General features: G+C 41.1%; 1 long non-coding RNA gene across 1 annotated transcript; it reads right to left on the bottom strand.

Annotated features, from left to right (window-relative positions):
- Positions 1-830: 830 nt before the first annotated feature.
- On the bottom strand, positions 831-5,777 carry LOC144455354 (uncharacterized). Its single transcript, XR_013484069.1, has 2 exons — positions 5,688-5,777; positions 831-1,482 (listed from the first exon to the last, which is right to left on the bottom strand). It is a non-coding gene; the product is annotated as an uncharacterized LOC144455354 (long non-coding RNA).
- Positions 5,778-20,297: the final 14,520 nt, after the last annotated feature.

Here is a 20,297-nt window from a genome sequence, read left to right as displayed (position 1 = left end):
GCTTGCTGAGAATTTGCAAGTGTATGGAAATCTCTAATGATCGGCTTTTTACACCAGGACAAATTTAAGTTTGAGATGTAAATCCTGGAAAAGTTTTTCCTATGCTGTGATTATTATCATCACTGTCATCATCTCATTGAGGTCAGAGTTGGGAGAGTGGTTCAGGTGTGAAAAAATTCACTTAGATCTTCTTTGTAACCATTGCTGATGAGTTCAGGGCGGACCCCAAGAATGTTGGGGTGATACCCAAAATGATGAGGAATAGATATGTGGGTCCTGAAAGAATTCACTCAGTCTCCAAGTTAAAGAAAGGCATTTGTTAGGGTGATGCAGCCAAGTGGGCCTCCTCCCCATGAGGCAGAGCCCCAGTAGGCTCTACTCCATGTGGGAGGCAGAGCATAGGCTATAGGCCCTGCTCCCCTAAGGGAGCAGAGCAGCCCCTGCTTCCCATAGGAGGCAAAGGTGGATAGCTAGGTGAAAGGTATGGTTTAAATACAATTCTGTTGAATAGGGGGAAGGGAACAAGAGAATGGAAGGAGCAAGCCTGGCTCTAAAATGCCTGGGATATCAGGTAGTCTGCAGGTGATGAGCAAAGAGAACCGGATAGGGGAGGAGTTGTTCTGGAATTGAGGGTGTTTTGTGAAAGCACGCAGACAAGGCCACAAAGGTGCTTCAATGCATAGTCTTCTTTGATCACTGGCTGGTTACATCTTGGCATCTTATTTCCTATTTCATCTGCTTTCTCCATCTACCTCAAGCACTCTTTTCTACCTCATCAATTTCATTCTCATTTTTTTTCTGATAGAGGTCAAATAGAAACGGCTCAGGGATAAGCTGCTGTTCTGCTTTTATTCCTTTATATTTAATGTTCTACCTGCTATTTCCTAGGTGAATAAAAGTATTAGGACGTGAGCTCATACTCTGTATGCTCACTGAAAGCTTACAACTTCAGTTGTAAGGCCAACATCACGGCATGCACCTCATCCTGTTCCCAAGTACTTTAGATCTCCTTTGCTGGGTCTCTGTTTTGAAAGCTTTGGGGTCCATGTAGATTGGAGAATATGACCATTCAAGATGGTGACATCTGTCCAAAACATTGCTTTTTAATTTTTATGGGTCTGTATTATGACCACACAGTTGTGAGTTCTGTCTGTGAAGATGATTTGATTCCAGTACAATTTATTGGTTGAATTCTCCAAGGTATTTTCACAGAGATTTCACGCTGGAAGGAACCTTACAAGCCAGTGAATACAACTTCTTTATTTCATAGATGAGGAAACTGAGGCCCAGAGAGGTGGAGTGACTTGTCCAGGGTCACATAGCCTATAAGGATGAGATAGGATTTGAACTGGATCTTCTTGACTCCAGGTCCAGTGGGCTACACGCTGCCTCCAGAAGATGGATCCTGAAACTCTTACCACAATCTCCTTTGGCAGTCTGGTCAAGCGGAATACTGTTTGGGTTTGTCGCCTACATTCCTGACTGAAGGAAATGCTAAATGTCAGTTAGAGGTTAGTACAAGGAAAGATGAAATTTTTGTCCCATCAAGTTCATGGACCCCCCTGAAATCTATCCAGGATTCCTAGGTTCCTAGCACCTGCTTTAGGAGTTATTATTTTTATATATGTATATGTATATGTGTATGTCTATATGTCTATATGTATCTATATGTATGTATATATACACACATATACATATATAATATTAGTAATAAAAAACTATACATGTGTATATATGCATATACATACATATACATATATATTTCTCCTCCAGAGCCTAACCCAGGTTTGTGTTTGCACACAATAGGAGCTTAATCTGGACTGCTGCTAAATTAAATTTGTTTTCTGTCCTAATGATAAAATTTGAAATTGGAGGATGGAGGAGGAAATGCTATCAGCTCCTCCTTCTCTTCCACCCTAAATGAGTCTCCAGTTTTTCCCTCTGTCCAAACACCGAGGCTCCACCACACTCCCAACTGTAGATTATGAATAAACATTGACATTCTCACTGAAGGAAAGAGGTCAAGCTTAAGCACATTCAGGTTCTGAAACCTGACCATCCATCTCTCTCATAAGCCTGCTCTCCCTCAAGGTCAGCATTTGGCAGCCAGTGAATCCCACAATCCACCACCACCCCCATTTTCTCCATCTCCCTCATTTACATGCTGCTTACTCAGTTGTACACAGTTGCCCTCTTCTCTTTCTTCTGAAATTCCTAGGGTGACCTAGAGCCAGCCCTGATAACACAACTGGGCAATAGCCTAGGGTCTAGGAGAGGCAGTCCAGTTTATGTATAAGAACAAACTACAGGAGGTAAGATAACCTGCAGTTATGGACAAGGGAGGGAGGGTAGAGCTCCACAAGACCAAATCCTCATTTCCACCTTATGTTTTAAATTTAGACTCTTAGGACAAAAGGGTCTTAGACAGAGTACTGATCCAACTCCTTCATTTTATGGGTGAGGAAACTGAATCGGGGAGAGGGGAAGAGACGTAGCCAGGGTCACACTGCCATGGCTGATCATTGATCTAAACTGGAGCTACTGAAAGAAATTTCTCCCATCTTTTGATCCCCCTTTGTGGGAAAGAGCTATAAGCAGCAAAGTGGCTAAGAGGCAGGGTCCAGGAGGACCTTGGGAGAGGCTGGTAACTGAAAGCAGCCTGATCTTTGGGGCATGGACTGCCTACCCATCAGAGATGTGACTAGGAGGTTTTCTCACTTAGGACAAAACTTGTTGAGGGTGGTGCTGGTGGCCACAGAGAAAAGAGATTGGGGCTTGGGGGGTGCTGACAAACTCAGAGAACAGTCCCAGTATAAGTGCAATGGGAGGGGGGAGGGGAGTAGTCCATCCCCCATCTCCCCCAACTCCTGTCCTCTTCATAGCCCATGACTCATTCCATCATCCTTTGCTACGGCCCACCTTTCCTTCCGTGGTCGTGGGGGCAAAGGTTAATGGATCCTCAGGGGGTTACGTGATCTCTGTGGTCTCTGAACTTCTGTAGGGAGGAAACATTCCTAGTGTGCCTCTGCAGCCCCCAGTGCCCTTCATTCATCGTTAAGTTTCCTCCCAGCTCTAGCATTCTGTGAGTCTAAGATTGAGGGATGGGGGAGCTGAACATTGTGGAGAGAGAGATTGCAGCCTAACTCCTGGAGTCTGTTAAGAAAGTGTTGTAGACAGATCGTGAGATTTGGAATCATTTCTTAACTGTTATTTTGACCTGTGTGACCTTAGACAAGTCATCTGTCCTCCCCAAAGCATCATTAATGCTGTGGATTGGTTTAGATTAAAGCATTTGTCTTCAAGGTTACCAGCAAACTTTTGACTGCTGATTCTAATAGCCTTTTCTTGACCTTTCTACAAGCTCGTCTCTTCCTTCGGTTTCCATAGCAGTGCTGTCTCCTAGCTCCCCTCCCAACTATCTGACTAATCCATTGAAGTCTTCTTCTTTGTGGCAGTTTTTGCTGAGTCATTCAGTCATATCTGACCTTTGGACCATAGTACGCCAGACCCTTCTATCCTCCACCATCTCTCAAAGTCTGTCTAAGTTCACAGTCATTGTTTCCATGACACTATCTATCCATCTCATCCTCTGCTGACCCCTTTTCCTTTTGCCTGCAGTCTTTCCCAACATCAGGATTTTTCCAATGAGTACCATCTTCTCATTATGTGGCCAAAGTATTTAAGCTACAGCATTTGTCTTTCCAGTGAGTAGCCTGAATTAATTTCTTTAAGAATTGGCTGATTTGCACTATTTTTTTATTAATTTATTTTAATTTATTAACAATCACTTCCATAAGTTTTTGAGTTTTAAATTTTTCTCTTCCTCCCTCCCCAAGGTGGCACACAATTTGATATAGGCTCTACATATATATTCTTATTAAACATAATTTCACATTAGTCATGTTCTAAGGAAGAATTAGAACCAATAGGAGGAACCACCAGAAAGAGAAAACAAAATGAAAAAAAAAGAGCAAACAGTATGCTTCGATCTGCATTTAAACTCCATAGTTCTTTCTTTGGATATAGATAGTATTTTCCATCATGAAATCTTTGGAGATGTCTTAGATCCTTGCATTGCTGAGAAGGGCTAAGTCCATCAACATTAATCATCGCACAATGTGGCTCTTACTATGTACAATGTTCTCCTGGCTCTACTCACTTCACTCAGCATCCATACAAGTCTTTCTAGGTTTTTCTGAAGTCTGCCTGCTAATCATTTCTTTCATTTTTCTTTCTTTCTTTTTTTTTTTGTTAGGCAATAGGGTTAAGTGACTTGCCCAGGGTCACACAGCTAGTAAGTATCAAGTGTCTGAAGCCAGATTTGAACTAAGGTCCTCTTGACTCCAGGGCCAGTACTCTATCCACTGCACCACCTAGCTGCCCCTGCTAATCATTTCTTCTAGTGCAATAGTAGTCCATTACATGCATATACCACAACTTGCTCAGCCATTCCCCAATTGATGGGCATCCCCTCAATTTCCAATTCTTTGCCACCACAGAAAGAGCTGCTATAAATATTTTTGTACACATGCGTCCTTTTCCCATGTTTATGATCTCTTTGGGATACAGCCCTAGAAGTGCTATTGCTGGGTCAAAGGGTATGCACATTTTTTTAGCCCTTTGGGCATAGCTGATTAGCACTATTAATTAGAGAAATGCGAATCAAAACAACTCTGAGGTACCACATCACATCTATCAGATTAGCTAATATGACAAAACAGGAAAATAACAAATGCTGGAGAAGATGTGGGAAAGTTGGAATATTAATGCATTGTTGGTGGAGTTGTGAACTGATCCAACCATTCTGGAGAGCAATAGGAGCAAAAGTCTTCTCCAGAACAATTCAAAAGCATCAGTTCTGGAAGCTTTCCTTATAGTCCAACTCCCACAGCCATACATTGCTACTAGAGAAACCATAGCTTTGACTACACGGACCTTTGTCAGCAAGGTGATGTCTCTGCTTTTTGGTATGCTGGCCAAATTTGCCATAGCTTTTCTTCCAAGGAGCTAGCATCTTTTAATTTCATGGCTGCAGTCACCATCTGCAGTGATCTTTAAGCCCAAGAAATGTGACCTGCTGGAACACAATTATCTCCTACTGCCTAAAGGTGGATGACCCCGTGGGCTTTGGCCTGTGCCCTCTTGCCTCTCTAACACTCTGTCTTGGTCATCTTAACTGGAAGTGCAGAAGACTCCAAAATCTACATATCTATGGAACCTAACTTCTGTCCTGAATTCTGGTCTTTTGTTTGACTATGCATACTTGTTACAAGGGTTTTGTTTCCTCCAGCCATGGGGGCACAGAGGTGGGAGGAAGCAAAATAGATTGTTGTTCATTGAAAAAAAGTCATTTAATCTTTAAAAAGATCTCTGGACTTGAACTCAGAATACCTATGTTCCATGATAAAGGCTAAGGCAGAGGTGAGGAACCTCTGGCCTCGAGGCCACATGTGGCCCTCTAGATCCTCAAGGGTGGCCCTTTGACTGAATCCAAACTGGGGGTTTGTTCCACATGTGGCCTCGAGGCCAGAGGTTCCTCATGCCTAGTTGGGTGTGACCTTTGACTTATTTTTTCCTCTGGGATCCTTACTAATGTCACCTGGGATCTAAAGTTTCCCCTTTTCCACAGGGGCTTCCGTCCTATTCTGAGACCCAGATCAATATGAAGGGGATACCCTGCCACTTACCAGCTGTGGGAGCTTGAGGAAGTGACTTCCTTTCTCAGTTTCTTCACCTGTAAGATGAGACCTAAAGCATTTTACTCCCAGTTTCCCAGGTTGGCTGGGATCAAATGAGACAATATGTATTTGTGTCTCCTGATATTATCAGGGTTTGGTACTGAAAAGATCTGAAGCCAAAAATGCAAATAAGGAGCCTGGGTGAAGGAATGAAGTAGTTCTTGAAACTTTCTGGGACACTCTCAGCACCACCCCACCCCACCTGGCAGAGACTGTTTTAGGGCCAGACTTAGACCTAAAGACCTCACAAGCCAGTCTCTCTGGGCAGCATCTCTTAATCACCAGCTCCCTTCCCTGACCCTGGGGACTCATACTGGAGCAGAGAATCAGGAGGCCTGAGTTCCTGATTCTACCATTAATTTACTGCTCCCTTGGGCAGGTCCCTTCTCCTATTTGGGACTCAGTTTCCCAAAATGAAGGGGATGAATTAAATCAGAGATTCTTTACCTGGGGTTCACAGAACCTCCACAGCTAGATTTCAGGAGGTCTGTGAACTTGGATGGGAAAAAAAAATCATCTGTATTTTCACTAACCTCTGAAATTTAGCATTTCCTACAAATATTTTAAAAGATTATTTTGAGAAGGAATCCATAGGCTTCCCCAGACTGCTGAAGGGGTCCATGAAACAACAAAAACAAGGGAAAAAAACTGGTGACTAACCCCTGAGCTAAATAATGTTCAGGGACCCTCTCAACTCTGACAGCCTGAGCCAAGGATTCAGCTCAGAGTGCCTAAATGTGTCTCTGCAGGTGTGTGAGTCTGGTACAGTTAGCCTCCCCTTTTCTAGCCCCATTCACATCCATGTACTTTTGGGCAGCAAACCAATCCTATTTTTAAACTCTGTGCTTGAGAAGCAAAACACTCAGGTAAAACAGGCTCCCTACACGTTGGCATTGAGACCAAGAAATCCACGGAGTATGTCTGTGTGGCCTTTGAGGGAAAGCTCTTGATCAGATTCACCTCTCCACAGTGGACACAGGGGTGTTTGTTTGTCCTCATCTTAGGAGTGTCTGTCCTTAGACCAGCAGTCAGAAGTGAACTTCCAAGGGGGGGGGGCAGTCTTGGTCTATGCGTGAAGGGAAAGAGAGCTGGCAGCAGTGACACCAGGGATGGGGTGCAGGGCCCCCCTGGGTAAGGAGAAGAAGGTGGGGTGGAGAAGAGTCCTGAATGCTGACTCCAGGTTCTAAGAGGCTCCATTAGGTGCCAGGCTATCACTGGGAGTTGGGGCTGCAGAGAAGGAGCTGGCCCCGGGGAGTCTGGGGAGCAGGGCATCATGCCTATTTGGGAGGAAGCAGGGACCAGGGAACAGATCTACTGAGGTTCCTAAGTAGAAAGACTACGAGTTGTAGGTTCTCAGCTTAGATCTTCAGCTGTCTTACCATGTGAGTTCAAATAGGATTAGAGGGGAAGATTGCAGAATGAAATTTCCATTGGCCAAATGGAATATTTGAATATTTCAAGCACAACAGCAGTGGAGGAATGTATGTGATAAGCTTTGAGTGCATTGCATACTAGGTTAGTGTATCTACCCAACTGATAAATTTAGTTGTCAATTGATTTCTACTTGGGTGTGACCTTTGACTTATTTTTTTGCTCTGGGGTCCTTAATAGTGTCACCTGTGATCTAAAGTTTCCCCTTTTCCACAGGGGCTTCAGTCCTAGACTGAGACCCACATCAATGTGAAAAAAGAAAATCAAAAACTCTGCAAGTCTTATAGCCTACTGAGGAGTTTCCTCCTGACTCTATGACCTTCTAAGAAACCCAATCAGGAGGCCCAATCAGAGGCTGCCAGCTCATGAATGTGCTTTAGCGGGGAGCCAGAGACTGTTTCCCCATAGAAAGGGGCTTGAGCACATTCCCAGCTCCATCGGGAAGTGACCCAATCCTCCCTACTGTATGTAAATGTATTTCACCTTACATTTGATCATCTGGAAAGTGAATTTTCAGAGCATAAATTAATTACAGTAATAGTTTTCATTTCTATAATATGTTAAAGTTTACAATGTACTTTCTTCACAACAACCCTGTAAGGAAGAAATGGCAAACCACTCCAGTATCTTTGCCAAGAAAACCTCAAATTGTTTTTTCCTTTTTTTTTTTTTAAGTGAGGCAATTGGGATTAAGTGACTTGCCCAGACTCACACAGCTAGGATGTATTATGTATCTGAGGTCGGATTTGAACTCAGGTCCTCCTGACTCCAGGGCTGGTGCTCTATCTACTGCGCCACCTAGGTGCCCCTTCAAATGTTTATCTGTGAGGTAAACAGTGCATATTAATAGCCCCATTTTGCAGATGAGGAAACCAAGGCATGAAATGACTTGTCCTAAGACACCCGGCTAGTGAGCTTCCAGGACTCAAATTCATGTCTTCTGACTCCTTGACCTCCCATGACATCATGCAAACCAACTGAGTTAATGAAGTTTGGTGGAAATTTTTAAAAAACCCTTTGAGGCAGTATGGGACCATGGAAAAAACATTAGATTTGTGGATGAGCTGCAGCATAGAGGGGGCATTGGATCTGGAGTTATATATGGCTTCATATCCAGCCTCAGGACTTTATTAGCTATGATATTGTCATCAACATCTTCATGCCCACATTTGGGGTTTTCTTGGCAGTGATACTGAAGTGATTTGCCATTTCCTTCTCCAGCTCATTTTACAGATAAGAAAACGGAGGCAAACAGGATTAAGTGACTTGTCCAGGGTCACACAGCTACTAAGTATCTGAGGCCAGAGCTGAAGATGAGTCATCCTGACTCCAGGCCCAGCACTCTATGTTCCATGGTGCCTCCTAGCTATGTGATCCTGGTCAAATCAGTTTCCTCATCTGTAAAATGGAATCAAACATGGAGGTTTCTAAGGTCCCTTCCAGCTCTAAAACTAATTCTGTGACTTAGGCTTGAATATCAGCTCTACCACTGCTACTTCCCTTGCCGTTTACCTGCTCTGGTCCTCTGTTTTCTCATCTGCAAAGTGCGACGATAGGAATCGATTGCACCTGCCATCCTTTTTGGCTTCTCTCCCCCAGAACAACCCTGGACTGGGAATCAGCTCTTGGGGTTATAGTCTCAGCTCTGAAGCTCACTAGTTGCATGATTCTGGGTCTCAATTTCTTTCTTTATAAAACAGAGGAGTTGGAGTAGCTGACCTCTTAGGTTTTTGACAGCTCTGCCATCTGGTGAGTCTGTGATGCTGAGTCCTCCTGCCCAGGCAGAGACCTGTTTTACAAAACCATAAAACATTCCCCGAACAGATAACACACCAGGGTGGGACAAGGTCCATTTGGCAGTTTCCCAGCTCCCGGTAGTAGGATGATGCCTGACTTGCCATTCAACCCTGAGCCTGGAGTAGATGCAGGCAGCGGACACCTAAATTATCCTAGAGCTCCCATTATCCAGCATCCAGCTGAATTTGCTTCTTTTGTGACTTGACTTCTGGCCGGGCCTTGGGAGGAGGCCACTGCTAATCCCCCTTATTGACAGGTGAGGAAATTGGGAGCTCAAATAAGAGAGCTGAAACGATTTGTCCAAGAGCAATACAAAGAGAAAGGCAGAACCAGAGGTCAAACCTATGTTTTGTTGTTCAGTTGTTTTCCAGTCATATCTGACTCTTCATGACCCCATTTGGGGTTTTTTTGGCAAAGGTATTGGAGTGGTTTGCCATTTTCTTTTCCAGCTCATTTTACAGATGAGGAGCTGAGGCAAACAGGGTTAAATGATTTGCTCAAGGTCACACAGCTAGTAAGTGTCTGAGGCTAGATTTGACTTAGGACTTCCTGCCTCCAGGCCCATTGTGCCACCTAGCTGCTCCTGTCTAGATGACATAGAGGTAGAAAGGACCTTAGAGATCATCTAATCCATCTACCTCTTAATCCAGTGTTTTTGTTTTTGTTTTTTCCAACTAGGCCTCTTCATATTGTGTCAAGATATATCTTCTGGAACTTCATATTCTTTATAGATTTGAAGCCGGATGGGACCTAAGAGGTTATCTAATTCAACAGTTGAGGAGCATGAGGTTAAGCGACTTGCTTGAGGTCATACCCTTATGGTATGTAGCAGGTACTAGATTCAAAATCCAGATTCTGTGTCTCCAAATCTGCCGTGTTCCATCCACTGTTTTTAGTTTCCCTCATGGGGGCCCAGCAGAAATTCCCTTTTTGACAGTGGATAAATGGCTGCTTCTTGGTTTGATCTTCTGTCATAGGGGTGTCTGGAAAGATAGGGCATTAAAACTAGAACATATAGCAAGACCTAAAAATAAAAGCCCATTGGTTAGGAAAAGAGAAAAGAGTTATACTACCAGCAAAGAAGATAAACTATTTTGGGGAAGGGGGTGGTGTGGAGGAGGAAGTTGGAATCCAAGCACATAGAGAGATGGGTAAATTGTGCTAAAAGGATAATTTCATGGAAATAGCCATTCTTAAAGGATTTGGCATCTGGTGCTCCAATCCCTAAGGAAGGAATTACATCTTTCACCCACATTACGAAACACAAACAGGAGAAGAGACAAAAATAGGTAGGTTTATCACCAAGCTCAGAGGGCCTCAGCTTAGGTCTTGCTGTCTGCTTGCTAGATGTATAGATAGATGGATAGATGGATGGATGGATAAATGAGTGGATGGATGGATGTGTACACACAACACATGGTACATCTGCTCCTTGAGAACAGAAGGGCTATGAAATTCATAAGAAGATTGCTCTTGCCCAGAAATAGACATTCTGCCTATTATAAAATGCTTCAAGTTTACAGGAATAGGACTGATATGAATGAAAATGAAGCAGTGTCATATATGTGGTAGAAAGACTACTGGAGGGGCAGCTAGGTGGTGCAGTGGATAGAGCACTGGCCCTGAAGTCAGGAAGACCTGAGTTCAAATCTGACCTCAGACCAAACACTTGACACTTACTAGCTTTGTGACCCTGTGCAAGTCACGTAACCCCAATTGCCTGAAAATTAAAAAAAAAAAGAAAGAAAGAAACTTTACTGGAAAGAAAGTCAGGAGACACAGGTTCAGACTCTGGCATTTGCTGACAGTATGTTCATGGGCAGCTTATTGAACATCTTTAAATAAAATGGGGATGGTGCCCCTGGCGGTACCTACATTCCAGGATTGTTACTAAGAAAACTGTTTATAATAGATGATTCTGGGAAGATGATGGAGTAGGTCAGAAAATCCCAAGCGCTCCAGATTTCCCCCACAAACAATATATACATAAACAATATATTTGCACCTCAGGGCAAATATAGAGCAGTAAAAATAAACAAGAGTTGGGGCAGAACAGTAGTCCTCCTGGGACAATTGGAAGAAAAATCCCAGGACTGAGGTTTGGTCCCTGTGAAGAATAAATACCTCCAGGTTAGTTCTGCTGAAACTACATGCCTTAAGCCCTGGGGCTAGCTGGGTTGGGAGGTAGCCTTGGCCCCAGCCACAGAAATTTTCACCTTCTGGACAGTGTGGGGAGTTGGGCAGCTGAGCAAGGGAAGATTGAGGGAAACTTTGCTGATAATGGTCACCTGCCCAAAAAGAATTTATAGAAGAACTTTAAAAAGACTTTAACAATCAAATGAGAGAGATTGAGGAAACTACTACCAAAATTAATTTGCAGGTTTAGTGTCCTGCCAATCAAACTACGGGGAACTAAACAAAATAATGACAAAATTAATCTGGAGGAACAAAAGATTAATAATAGCACCTTCCTCACAGGAGTGTTGTGAGAATCAAATGAGATTGTATATGTAAAATGTTCTACAACATTAAATTGCTATATACAATGTTAGCTATGCTTAATACTGAAGCTCCTGAGCCCCCATTGGTAGGCTCAAAATTAACAATCAGCCAGTAGCCTCAATTAGTGTTAAATGATGGCTTTAATTTAGATAGTTAAGAACAGTGGGTATAAAACATTTCACCCCAAGCCTGCAGTACACTCTCCTACAAATACACAAAGGATCCATGGAAAGTTATGTGCATGTAAAAACTTAGAGCACAATTATAGTGAAGAACACATGTGGTAAAGGATTAACTCAGAATTCATGAAACTAGAAACCCTTTATCCTTTCTTACAGTCCATAAGTAACTCACCTTAATTGTAGTTATCTGCTGGTCTCTCAAGGCTTGTGTCTTTACAGAGTCCATAGCTGGCACAATTCTCCACCAGGAGGCATCATGCTCACTGAAGCCATTTGTCCTTTGTGTTTTCTTTGCTCCTAATGTGAATGATTCCTCTGCTATTTGCTGCTGCAATGCCAGTAGATACTGTTGGTGCCTCTGCATGTACAAATCTCTAGGCCTTTAGGAACTCATAAGGTTGGTGTCTGAACGTTTGCATCTTAGGATACTAGCTTGCCTAAGATCAGGAAAGAGAAAACACAAAAAGATGGAGACAACCGTGTGCCAAGTTTCGGTTCCACAGCCTCTGAATCATCAGTTCTTCTGGCTCAGCAGCCAATTAGAGGACTCTTCATACATTACGTATCTTCATATATTACAAAGCCCATTAGTCAGGTGTGGACAGAAGTAGACTATCTAAATTCTTCATGGTAGATTTAAACCAGATAGATTTCACATGCACTATAGGGCAAATTCCAGCATGCTACCATGCCTATTACATATCTCTAGAGACAGCTGAAACTGATGGCTGGTTGCTTGTCAATTGCAAAATGTCTAGACATTTTCATATGTAATTAAAATGAAAATTATTGCGCATTGAGAAAGAGCAAATATGAAGAACTCAGAGGAACTTGTATGAACTGATGCAGTCCCAGGAAAACAATATGTACAAGGAACACAATAATGTAAAGGAAAACAACATTGTTGGTCAATGCAGTGACTAGTTGTAACTAAATGTTAACAAAGTACCCTTCTACCCTCTAATTGTAGAGATGGTGGACTGTAGGTACAGAATAAATCACATATTCTTAGACTCGCTGAATTTAACGGTTGTTTTTCCTTAGCTGTACTTTGTTTCAGAGGAAGATCTGTATAGATAATATATGTAAAACATTTTCAGATCTTTAAGGTACTATGTAAATGTCAGTTATTATTATTATTACATTCCATCTACCACCTCCTTGCCTTTGCACAAGCCATCCCCCTTGTCTCAGATGCATGTCTTACTTACCTCTGCCTGTTAGGATCCCTAGATTCCTTTAAGGCACAACTTGGGTACCTCCTTCTTTATGAAGCCTTTGCTAATTTCACCAGTTATCACTTTCTCCTTTTTGAATTTACTTTGGATAACTTTGAATATGTTTTAGATTAACTTGTCAGTACACATCTATGAGTATAGTCTCCTTGAGGTCGGGGACTTTTTGTTTTTGTCTTTGTACCCTTTTGTACCCAGCACTAAGGAATTACCAAACTGAATTGGCAGAATCATGATAGAATCCAATTTTCTTGACTTATAGGATCAACTAGGTACTCAATTTTTTGATTTAAAAAATCTAACATTTTTTTTTGCCTTCTCAAGGAGGGAAGGGACAGAGGGAGAGAATTTGAAACAATTTTTAAAAAAAGAATGTTAAAATTGTTTTTACATGTAATTGGGGAAGATATTATATAAATAAAACAAATACAGAAGTTCAATAATGCAAAAAATACTCTAACATTTTTTGAGTCTGATTAATCTAAGCTATTTGTGAAGGGAGTTCCCTCTGGCTTTTCAAGAGTCACCACTGACTGAGTATTTCTCCTGTGTGGGGAATGCAGAATATGACTATGTATAGAGTAACTAAGGAAATAAGTCATAGTCTCTGCCCTTGATGTATACATTCTAGGTTGAAAGACTCATATTTGAATTCTCTGATGAAAAGAGGGAGGCATATGTCATGAACCAGCCATCAAAATTACATTTAGTCATCACATTGACCAGAGTTCTGATGTATTTCACTGTTCTTTTCCTTCAAATGATGGTGGTTATTGGGTAAATTTTTTCTTAGTTCTACTTGCTTGGCATCAGTTCTCACAAGTCCTCCCAGGTTTCTGTGAATTCTTAACATTTGTTATTTCTTATGGAACAAGAATATTCCTTCAATTAATCAAGCAAGCTACAAACATTTATTAAATGCCAACTATGTGCTAGGTGTGTGGGATACAAAGACAAAAAAATAGTCCCTGTCCTCAAGGAGCTTAGTGTCTATCAGGAGAGAGAAAATGTATAGACATAAGTACAAATCAATTGGAATAGAGAATAGGGACTGTACCTGTGATTTCATTAGTATAGGGGACTCCCAGGTTTGGAAGCTCCCTCCACCAATACAGATCAGCACCTTCTCTGCAATTCATAGCCTCAGAGAGTTTCCTAGAGCACTGAGATGTTTAGTGACTTTCCCAGAAACACACAACCAGTATTGAAAGGTTGATAAGCATTTATTAAGCACTTACTGTGTGCAGAACACTGTGCTAATTGCTAGGGAGGGAGTTGATGAAGATGCTCCTGACAGTGATGAAGACAGTACACAAAAGGAAGCCAAAAAGCTAAGGGATGTGTGTGGGAGGCATGCTGGAAAAGTCCAGAGAGTCAGGAGCCACATTTGGACTCAGGTCTTAATGACTCTAGGCCTGACCCTCTATCCACTGCGCCACCTAGCTACTCCTGGAAGCGGCTTCTAGTCCAAAGCTCTTGTTTTTATGACTGAAGAAACTGAGAACCAGAGAGAAGAAATTTGTCTAAGGTCATTCAGCAGGAGCTTGGGCCCAGGTGTCAGGCTCCTTCCCCCCACACCATAATGAACCAGACAAAACAAAAAAAGTGAACAGAAGAACACATACTCCATGATGCACTGGACAAGTCACCATCCAACCTTTGCCTGAAGACTTCCAGTGAGGGGAAGCCTCCCTACTTCCCGAGGCAATCCATTCCACATTGAATAGGAATTCTACTGTTCGCATGTTTTTTTCCTTTTCCACACCTTCAGCCTAATTCTATTTCTCCTTGACTTCTTCCCATTGTTCCTGAGTCTGCCCTCTGAAGTCAATACAAGCCAAATTCTCCTTCCATGTCACAGCCCTTCAAATACTTGATCCGTGTTCTCTTCACAATGTTAAACAGTTAGAATTGGTGGTCTTAGACCTAGAAGTGGTCTTCTAGTCCAACCTTCTCATTTTGCAGATGAAGAAACTGAGGTCCAGATTGGTTAAGTGACTTGTCTGAAGTCATACAAATAGTAAGCTTCAGAGATGGAACTTGAACCTTCCCTGACTCTAGAGCATTCCTCCTATTGCACTGCCTTCCTCCAGCTGACCCTTATATGTCATGATCTTGAAGGTCTTCACACATCTTCCACTGAAGCCTTTACAGTCTGTCAGTGTCCTTCCTTCATGCCTGAAACTGACCACAGCATTCCAGATGTGGCTTGGCCAGGGTAGAAGGCAGCAGGATTCTAACCTCCCAGGCTATGGCCATTCCACCCCTCCTAGAGTCTTTGCTGTGGAATTCTAGGAGAGCTTGTCAAATATTTCTTTGCTACTTTTATGCTTTTATAAACAGAGGCCAATGGGATGTCTCATTTCCCAGTGTAATAGTAGACAGTGTTGTTGTTGAAGGTACTCAATGAGATGGAATCCTTATATGATTAGCACCAGAATTCAATTTACATTCCCATTTTACAAGAAATTTAATAATGTTGTTGTTCAGTCCTTTTCAGTCATGTCTAACTCTTCATGCCCCCATTTGAGGTTTTCTTGGCAAAGAGACTGGAGTGGTTTTCCATTTCCTTCTCTAGCTCATTTTACAGATGAGGAAATTGAGGCAAACAGGGTAAAATGATTTGTCCAGGGTCACACAGCTAATAAGTGTCTGAAGCTGGATTTGAACTCAGCAAGATGAGTCTCCTACCACCTAGCTGTCTATATTTATATCATGCTTTGTATCCATCAGCTCATCTGATCCTTGTGATCGTCCCGCGGAAGGCTGTACAAGTACTATTATTATCTCATTCACAGCATGGGAAGGCTTTCCCAGGAAGAAAACAAAGGTGCCCCCAAGGCCTGATTGGCTCCAGCTTTCCAGATACAGCTTCCTAAATTTCTACAGTCATACAAAATTCCAGCCAGCGAGAGGATTCTGGGAAGGTGGCAGAAAATTCTAAGCTCTCCAGATTTCCTCCACCAACAAGACAGAATAGTACCTCAAGGTTCTGATTCTTCTTTACAACATGACTAATGTGGAAATACGTTTAATATGATGGTACATGTATAGCCTATATTAGATTGTATGCTGTCTTGGGGAGGGAGCATTGCATGCATGCTCAGGGGAGGGAGAAAATGTAAAACTCAAAATCTTATAAAAGTGAATGTCAAAAACCAAAAATTTAATTAATTAGAATAAACAAGAGTTGGGGCAGAACAGTGGTCCTCCTGGGACAGCTGGAGAATATCTGAAGAAAGATCCCAGGATGGAGTTTCAGCCACAGGAGAGTTGAGTTCTTGGTCTTCGTTCCAGGCTAGAGAGCAGAATTGAAGGTCAGAGCCACTGGAGGGTTCTCAAGGAGCAAGAACATTTCCAGCAGAGTGTGCTGGGGGCCCCTAGCTGTGGCTTGGAGGGGGAAAGGAGCGCAGAGGTTGGGCCAAGAACAAAGCTCAAAAAATAATAGCAAGAAGAACTTGAGGTCAGAAGCACCATCCCCCACACCCCAGGATTAGAGGTGATTATAATAACAAGCTGCTAAAAATTAAAAAATAAAATGAGCAGGCAAAGGAGAAAGAACCCAACCATAGACAGTTACTGTGGGACTAGAGAAGACTGGGGTTTGTTGTTAGAAGAGCAAAAAAAGCCTCTTCTACCCCAGAATAATGTCAAATGGTCACTCCTCCCCCCCAAAAAAAAAGAACTCATAGAAGAACTCAAAAAAGACTTTAAAAGTCAAATAAGAGAGACTGAGGGAAAAATTTTTTTGAAAGTAAGAATAATTCAAGAAAAACAAGGTAATGAAAAGAAAGTCAACCAACTAGAAAAGGAGATCCAGAATCTTAAGGAAGAAAATGATTCCTTGAAAATTAGAATTGGAGGGCAGCTAGATGGCGCAGTAGATAGGGAACTGGCCCTGGAGTCAGGAGGACCTGAGTTCAAATTCAGCCTCAGACACTTGATAATTACTAGCTGTGTGACCTGGGCAAGCCACTTAACCCCAATTGCTTTCAAAAAAAATTAAATAAAAAGAATGAAAATTAGAATTGGGCAAAGGGAACTAGTGAAGTTATAAGAAACCAGGAAATTAAAAAAAAAAAACAAAGAATGGAAATATAGAAGAAAATGTGAAATATCTCATAAGAAAAACAACTGATCTGGAGAACAGATCAAGAAGAGAAAACATAAGAATAATTGGACTCCCTGAAAACTATTATAAAAAAAAAGAATCTTGATACAATAATACAAGAAATAATTAAAGAAAATTGTCCAGAGGTGTTAGAACAAGACAGAAAAGTAGAAATAGAAAAAATCCACTTATCATCACCTGAAAGAGATCCTTGGAGAAAAACCTACAGGAATATCATAACTAAATTCCAAAACCCCCAGCTCAAGGAGAAAATATTTCAAGCAACAAGAAAAAAAAAACAATTCAAATATGGCCGAGCTACAGTAAGAATCACACAAGACCTAGCAGCAGCTACACTAAAAGACCATAGGTTTTGGAACACTATATATCAAAAAGCAAAAAAACTGGGGCTACATCTGAAAATATCATACCCAGCAAAGTTAAGTATAATCCTGAATGGAAAAAAAATGGATATTCAATGAATTGGCAGACTTTCAGGATTTTATTGCAAAAAGACCAGAACTTAATAGAAAATTTGACACACAAAATCCAAGTGAAATATAAGGTAACATCAAAGACTAATTACAAAAGACTCAATAAGGACAAATTATTTATATTTTATATGTAGAAATAGAACCATATGTCTACGATTGTCATTAGTAATTAGGTAGTTCAAAAGAAAGAGTAGGGTAAAGCTGAGTATAACATGATTCTAAAAAATAAAATTATATAGGAAAAGATAAAAAAAATGTAATTTTCTCATACAAATGAAGTGCAAGAGGAAGAACTGATAACAGGGGAATTAGGGGAGAAGGGAGGGTAGTTTTGGAACTCTACTCTTTGGGAATGGGTTAAAGAGGGAACAATGCCTATGTATTTAGAAGAGTATAAAAGTCTTCTAAATTCAGAAAGAAATAAGAGGTAAGGGGATAGGGAGGGGGAAGAGGATAAGGGAGGGATAGGGAATAGGATAAGGTGGGGGTATAGAATAGCGTATAGGTTAATGAAAATGGAACAAAGAGGGAACAACACATATATTTAGAAGGGTATAAAAATCTAAATTCAGAAAGAAATGAGAGTAAGGGGATAGGGTAGAGAGAGAGGATAAGGGAGGGATTCTTGGAGGTAGGATAGGTTAAGGAATAGGAGAGCAAGGTAGCAGATAGAAGTAAAGCAGATTAATGAGGAGGGATAAGAATAGGGTGAGAAGGATACTGAGGAAGGAGGAAAATATGTAACAACTAATTATAGTTTAGAATGTGAATGGAATGAATTTGCTATAAAATGGAAACCGATAACCAATTAAAAATTTGAATTAAACAGTATGTTGCTTTCAGGAAATGCTATAAAAATGAGAGATACACACAGACATAAAATAAAGATCAGGAGTAAAATCATTATGTAAAAGAACAGGGATAGTAATCACGATCTCAGGCAGAGTTAAAGCAAAAATCAGATTTAATCAAAAGAGAAAAATAGGGAAACTATACTATGTGTCAGCCATATTAATTAATAGTTTTAGACCATATAAAATAACTAGGCAGTATAAAAAATATGAGACTGTACTTGCCAAAACAGACACAGGAACTATATGAATATAAACACAAAACACCTTTTATATAAAGTTAGATCTAAATAATTGAAGTAATATTTATTGAGCCTGGGTAGGTAAAGCTAATATAATTTTTACAAATTGACAATTTTACCTCAATAATCTATTTATGTAATGCCATCCCAATGAAATTACTAAAAAATTATCTTACTAACTCAGAAATAATAATAATAGGATCCATTTGGGGAACAAAGAGTCAGGAACTTCAAGAAACCAGGGGGAAAAGATGTGAACTAGACTCAGTAGTATCAGACCTTAAACCATATTATAAGGTGAGAGCAGTATTAAAGTGTATAATGGATAATTTTGATTATTTTAAATAAACATTTCCCTGTACAAATAAAGACTATGTAGTAAAGAATAGAAGGAATGCAAAAAATCAGGAAAAAACTCTCACAGACAATCTCCCAGATAGATTGGGTCGGAATGTTGTTGGGTGCAGGAAATGATGAGCTGGTAGATTTAGAAAAATATGGAAAGACTTGGATGTTTGAAGGAAGATGTCGTCCACCTTCAGAGAAACATTGACAAGTGGAAATAAGCATAATTCAGTCTTACACATATACATTTGTTTGTATTTGTGCATATATGTTTATGGATAGCTGTGTGTGTGTGTGTACACACACACACACACACACACACACACACATATACACATCCCTTCTTGGGAGGTGGAGGAGGGAGAGGAAAGGGAAAATAAAGCAAAAAGTGCACAACAGAGGATGAAAGAAAACACACAAGGAAACAAAGAAAAGATATACAGCTTTGAAATTAATGTGTAGTATTCCTTTATATAGGTTTTCTTGAAATGGAAATTTATTGCTTTATATTGAATCCTCTCTTATGTTCTGCTGCGTACATGGCAATGTTTTTTTTCCCCTTATTTTGTATTTAAATTTAAATTTAAAAACTTTTAAAAAAGAGAAAGAAAAATAAAAGCAAAGTCCCAATATGGGAATCTGGGCCCAGAGATTTGGTGGGTTCTTAAAGACCACATGAGTTACCGTATCCTGCCAACTTACTGACCAGACATATCCAGATAGAGACAAGGAGAGCCATGTCTCAAAAAGTAATCACCATTGTATCCTTGTAGCATACTTGCTGTGTCAGAGCAAAGTAAACGTCCTTTGTTAAATGTTCAATGACTGCAGTGCCTCATTTTGCCCCCATGTTGAATCTCAACTAAGGAGCTGGCATTAGATCCAGGCCTCCAATATATAATTCATTGATATTAGAGGCAAGTTTTGAACCCAAATCACTCTCTCAAAGTCCAATGTCCTTCCCACGACCCCAAACTATCTCTCTGTATCTGTAAAAAAAAAATGCCTGGAAGAAAAATGGGTCAGAGAATAAACCTTGGTTTTGTGTATGATTGTTCCTGGTGTTAATGCTGTTTTCCTAGTTAGAAATGTGATGGTTCACGTCTTCATTTGGCCCTGGTGCCTAAGTGTATGTCCTGAGTGATGAACCATCTCAGAGGATCAGTGTTGCTAAGGAGACCCAGAGGCACTGCCAGGGACTGGCCATCTGGATTATTTTGCAGAAGCCATAGTGCCTGATAGGGCATCTCCTCCCCCCAGATCTGCAAGGAAAGAAAAGGCCTCAGGAAAGACAGGGCTCCCAGTCTTGAAATGGTGAGTGGGGGAAACCAAAGGCAACAGGACATGGCCTTTTCCAGCCTCAGAGGGT

Source organism: Phascolarctos cinereus, unplaced genomic scaffold (genome assembly GCF_003287225.1).
Source record: "Phascolarctos cinereus isolate Bilbo 61053 unplaced genomic scaffold, phaCin_HiC Scaffold_9;HRSCAF=440, whole genome shotgun sequence".
NCBI lineage: Eukaryota > Metazoa > Chordata > Mammalia > Diprotodontia > Phascolarctidae > Phascolarctos > Phascolarctos cinereus.
The sequence above is the reverse complement of the archived record's forward strand: the minus strand, read 5'-3'. Positions and strand labels throughout refer to the sequence as shown.